The sequence below is a fragment of the Chlorocebus sabaeus genome, chromosome 21 (assembly GCF_047675955.1).
Source record: "Chlorocebus sabaeus isolate Y175 chromosome 21, mChlSab1.0.hap1, whole genome shotgun sequence".
NCBI lineage: Eukaryota > Metazoa > Chordata > Mammalia > Primates > Cercopithecidae > Chlorocebus > Chlorocebus sabaeus.
In genome coordinates this window covers 54,844,302-54,850,005 of record NC_132924.1, presented here as the reverse complement: position 1 = coordinate 54,850,005, position 5,704 = coordinate 54,844,302, and the positions used below count along the sequence as shown (strand labels likewise).

At 37.2% G+C, this 5,704-nt stretch overlaps 1 long non-coding RNA gene across 2 annotated transcripts; it reads right to left on the bottom strand.

Moving 5' to 3' along the window:
• Positions 1-442: 442 nt before the first annotated feature.
• Positions 443-5,704, bottom strand: LOC103226503 (uncharacterized). 2 transcript variants are annotated; one of them, XR_005242427.2, is made up of 4 exons: positions 4,594-5,701; positions 3,804-4,095; positions 3,272-3,533; positions 444-2,033 (listed from the first exon to the last, which is right to left on the bottom strand). It is a non-coding gene; the product is annotated as an uncharacterized lncRNA (long non-coding RNA). The 2 variants fall into 2 exon arrangements; XR_012090356.1 differs by having other exon boundaries at positions 443-2,033; positions 3,804-5,704.

The window sequence follows — 5,704 nt, the reverse complement described above, 5'->3', positions numbered from 1 at the left end:
GTAACTAGAAATTAGATTTTCTTCACTTTCCTAGGCTTTGCTGTTTTCTGGTTCTTGAAGGCTGTAGCAGTCAGTTTATTTGAGGCCTGTCTCAAACATTATTTCAAAGACTGTATTCCTTGTCAATATGGTCACCGAAGACTCTGTCCCTTAGCCTATGTTCAGCTAGTATTTTGGCAGATTTCCTCCAATACCAGAAGCTCTCACAGTCTTTGCAAATTGGCTCTAAGCCAGGGCTCTACTTCAGTTCTTAGTCAGGCTTGCACTGTGCTAAGGGATCAGCCCAAAATGAAAGCTCAGGGTTTTCTCAGGTGTTTTCTAAGCATGTGTTTTGCCCTGGGCATGTGCATGGCTTTCTAAATTTCCATGTATACATGGTTGCTTTTGAATATTTTAATTTCCCAAATAAACTCTCTCCAGATTTTGCCTTAGGCAGTCTATTGCACGTTTCAACTGTAATCTCTGCCTCCAGGTGTCTACAGTTATTACTTCAGTTTGCTGTGTTTTCCAGCTTTTTCTGCCCTAAGTTCTGAGTTAGACAAAACAGAGGACAGGATCCTGCATCAATCCTTCAGGTAGCCCCTTGTATTAGTCTGCTTGGGCTACTGTAACAAAATACCACAGACTGAATAGCTTAAACAACATAAATTTATTTTTCACAGTTCTGGAGGCTAGCAAGTCCAAGATCCACATTCTGGCTGACTTGGTTTCTGCTGAGGGCTTTTTTTTCTGGTTTACAGATGATTGGCATCTCTCTGTGTCCTTACATAATGGGGAGAGAGAGCTCTTCCTCTTCTTAGAAGGGTACCAGGTCTACTGGATAAAGGGCCCTACCTTTATCACCTCATTTTACCTTTATTATCTCCATATACCTATAAACCCCAACAGGATAGGGTTGGGGGGCTTTCCAAACACACAGAGGTTCCTAGAGGTTGGTATGCCCAGAGACAGCATGGAAGCTACATGCCATTTCTCCCATACCTTACATTATACATCTCTTCTATCTGGCTATTCATCTGTATCCTTTATAATAAGTGAGTAAACATAGGTAAAGTATTTGCCCAAGTTCTGTGAGCCATTTCAGCAAAATGGGAATTTGTGGAAAAAGGCTGAGGAAGGAGATGCTTCTCAATGGAGGATGAATAGAAACCAGAAAAGGTATCTACCACAGGTCCACCTTTAGATTTAGAAATACAACTTGAAATAAGAAAAAAAAAAGGCCACATTATGCAGCTACACGATTTGTAAGTCAATTAGTTCTTTATAATAACAGATGCAACATATACATTTATAAATAATTTACTCCTTTGGGATTTCAAACTAAAGAAACTTCAACTATTTCATTTACAACAAATGTTTCTGCTTCTGTTTCTCATCAACTGAGAAAACAATGAAGGAATACTCTTGATTCTTATTCCAGGGAACTGGAGGAACAGAGAGTAACCCTAGGGATTCTAGCCTCGTAAGCTGAGAATATTTTTTTAGATGACACAAGTTCCTCAGTGCACACGTGACAGTCTCTGCTTTCAAGCTAATATGCTGTGAGTCACACTGAGTCCTCTTCCCTTGAGGTTAAATGTACTTCCTAGACTTTTTTCTTTATGTCTTCCTCTGCTCTATTCTCCATCTGAACCCTATTCCTCTGTCAGTCAATTCAGAAAACACCACCAGCCGTTCCAATTGTCTCAAAATCTTGGTAAATTTTGTGAAGATGTAGCTGCAAGGAATAAAACTGTTTAGAAAATCTTCCCTTAGGTTATACAGGGTGGCACTGTCAGGTATTTTCAATAGGATATGAGAAGCTCTGTCTAAAAGCACAATGTTGCCAGAAGGATTTCCCTCATCTTTGTTTCCTGGTGTCCATTTTTCACTTACTTCCTAATTTAACATAGGAAATGAGGTACGTGAAGCTCTGTCCCTTTCTTCCCTCTAGAATTCTTCTTTTTCTTATTCAGGGATCATCCACAACAACAAACAGTCTGATATCTAATTAGGCCAGTAGTTTCAACTGATTTGGGCTCACAGTTGAATAGCTGAAAACAAGAAACAACAATACAATTAAACTAGGGACCTTGTATTTAAGGCCATTCATTGACTACATAATCAGGACTTGAATCTCACACTAAGGCTCTGTCTTACTCATTCTAACATATATTACCTCTCAGGTTAGTCATGCCACAAAAATGTGCATTGTTAATAATTGCCTCATCTCTAGCTTTGATGTTCCAGTATATAAAGCCTTCCCCTGTGTGCCCTAAGCTCTGCCCTCTGAAAGAGAAAGACATGTTTTCTGCCATTTATTTTCTTGCTATTGGATGCAATTTTGCTCTAGGATGAACTCATAAACTCAAATAACCGGTTAAATATATGTTTGTTATTAAGTTTGTTTAAGTACCTCTGTTACAATAAAGAGGAGCAGATATACTCAGCCACAGTTACAAATTAATTCATGAAAAGAAAAAGGAGCCAGTGATAATTATGTATTCTTTTCAAAGAGTAATAAATTTTCAACAGGCTAATAAAATGAGATCTGACATATAAGCTACCATTCCGCCATACTCTTAAATCCAAACTGCTTGCTATGAATGATGCTACTATTTTATACAGTATACAGTAAAATCAGTAAATAAGTTGTCACTTCCTGAAAGAAAGATCTCCATGGTATTCATGTAAAATACTTAATGCTTAACTGCTTAAACGTAAGGTAGACCTCATCAGCCTAATTTAATTAAAATAATGCTAATGCTGTATATATAAAGCATATTTACACATAATCTCATTGACTGCCTTTTGGAGTACACTGGGATTATTTTCCCCAGTTAGTGGATAGGGAAATTGAGATTCAGAAGGAGTAGGTGACTTATTACAGGTCATCCAGCTAATCAGTGATAAAACTGGGGGCACTGAAGGATAAGTACCTTGACTGGGCTTACCAAAGTGGTGGCTACAAAAAGGCTAGAGGTGTGTTTAAAAGTTTACAGGAGAGCCATCCATTTACAGTTGACTTTTTCAGGAAATGATTCAGTTTGAAAAGGAAGAATGCAAGAATCCTGCAAAAGAGGGCTTTGAGAGAATTTAGATCTGTAGATTCTGATCTTTGGATCGATTACATCAAAGGAGAATTGAACCGCCCCATTGGTAGACCTGAGAAATGCAGACAGACCTATTGGTAAGCCATGAAAATGCTGCAGGGAAAGTCATCAGAGGCATCTGTAGCTAAACGTGCTATGCATCAGACTGGTCATTTGTGAAGAGAAATAATACAGCCTACCTTGTGAAATAGTATTGCAAGCCCTGTGGGCAAATTTGTATTATGAGTCAATCTGTAATTTGCTTGGAGATGGCAGACAAGATGGCTGTCTGGTTTCGAGACATGGTTTAATTTTGTGTTAACTCATTAATTTTTAAAACATTTTTGATTGAGGAAAAACAACTGGGGGCAGAATTCAAGTTTCCAGGATTCCATTCTGTTCACCATGTTACTTCCACAACTGGCGAAGTTTAGCTCTCAGTAAGATTCACACTTCATTTCACTATGAGAGATCAAAAAACCCTTAGATAATACAGGTGTCAGGGAGCAAAGATAAACCTAACATTGTATGCTACCCACTAAAGTGTAAAAGATATACTTCATTCAATTATTTATTCATTCAAACAACAAATAATCGAACACCGGCATGTGTGCCAGGCATTGTGCTAGGCTCTATTATATCCAGCTGCATGAGTTACCTATTGTTGCATAACAAACTATCCCAAAACTTAGTGGCTTAAAACGAAAATCATTTAAACATTTAGTATCTCACCATTTCTGTGGCTTAGGAATTCAGGAGCACCGTAGCTGAATGATTATGTCTCAAGGTCTCCTTCTAGGTTACAGTCAAGATGTTGACCAGGATGCATGCAATCATATGAAGGCCTGACTGGGGTTGGAGGATCTGCTTCCAAGCTCATTCACATGGCTATTGTCAGAAGGCCTCAATACCTCACTGATTGTTAGCTGGAAGCCTTAATTACTCACCATGTGAGCCTTTTTATAAGTTGCCTGAGTGACTTTATGACTCTGACATGACAGCTACCTGGCCCCAACAAGTAATCCTGGAGAAAGAATAAAAAGGCTGGCATGTTTTATAATTTCCCCTCAGAAGTCACACTACATCATTTCCTCTGCATTCTATTTATGAGAACAAGTCATTTGATACAGCCTAACTCAAGGTGAGGGGAATGAAGTTTGACCCTTTGAAGGAAGAAGTATCAAATAATTTGTGAACATATTTTAATACTACCATATGAGTTAATAAAATTTAATTCATGAAATTTAACTTAATTATTATAAAGTGGTGTCAATATATTTGTAAAATGTAGGTATTTAAAGGGAAACTAAGTCTATTAAAGAAGACAATGTTTCACTGTTGTTGCTAGCTTGTTTGCATTTTCTGTCACCATTTTCGTCTCATTCTGTCTGTTAAAATAATTCTGTATATAGTGCTAAATAAATGATGACTTGGCCTCTTATTATGTCAACTAAGAATTGGATTTGATACTTAAAACAGACAATAACAAAATCTTATATAGAAGGGATATAGTCTTCCTCACCTAACAACAAATCCAGAAGTGGGACAGTCCAGAGCTGGTCAGTTTGGCCCTCCAAAGCAACCACGGACCTAGGCACCTCCGGTGTCCTACATTATTAATAGTGTCAGTGTGGCTTTTGTTATTATGGGTGAAATATGTCTGCTCTACCTCCAGTATCATGTCCCTGTTTCAGGTTCAAAAAAATAAAAGGGGTGGGTGCAGATCAAATGGCTAAAGCAATATTTATTGAGCCTCCTCTACAGAAATTCACTTTTATTTAATTGATAGTCACATGGCCAGCCATGACTTAAGAAAGTCTAGGAGCATGAATATTTTTAACTGGACATGCTGTCACCCTGAAGAAATCAGAGTTCTACTAGTAAAGAAGAAAGGATATTGGCTTAGACAACCAGTAATGTCTACCGACCTACTCTAAGGAGCTTTAACATGCATTATTAAACACTAGACACAAGAAAAACAACAATACTCAGGTTTACCTGTGTTTCAAATATGTTTCAAATGGGAGAATCTGGTCAGTTTTGAGTCCCACATATAAAGTATATTTTTCAAAGTAACCACAACTTTTATTCTCTAATTGAAAATGTTAAAGAATTGGCTGACATTAGTGTTACTTCTAGGAATGTGTCCAAGGAGATAATTGCACAATTGTGCAACAGCCTGTGGATAAGAATGTTCATCAGAGACTTTTTTATGATAGTAAAAACTTGGAAACATAAATGTCAATCAATAGAATACTGGTTGGATAAATGACAGTATATCCATTTAACAGACACTATGCAACTTTTAAAAATGATGTTTTTCATGACTATTGTTCACTGTGCAGATAATAAGATCCAATTTATGAAATATTGTATTTATATGTCTATATGTGCTTCTATTCTTAGAGAGATGCCTAGAAGAATGTAACATAAAATTTAAGAAATGGTTATCTCTATATTATGGGATTTGGACAGATTTTAACTTCTTTGCATTTTTGTTTAAAATTTTTCAATTTGTTTGCACAAGCACGTAGTGTTTTTATAAAACAATAGTTATTAGCTGGGTGCCACAGCCTGTGCCTGTAATCCCAACTACTGGGGAGGCTAATGTAGGAAGATTGCTTCAGCCCTCA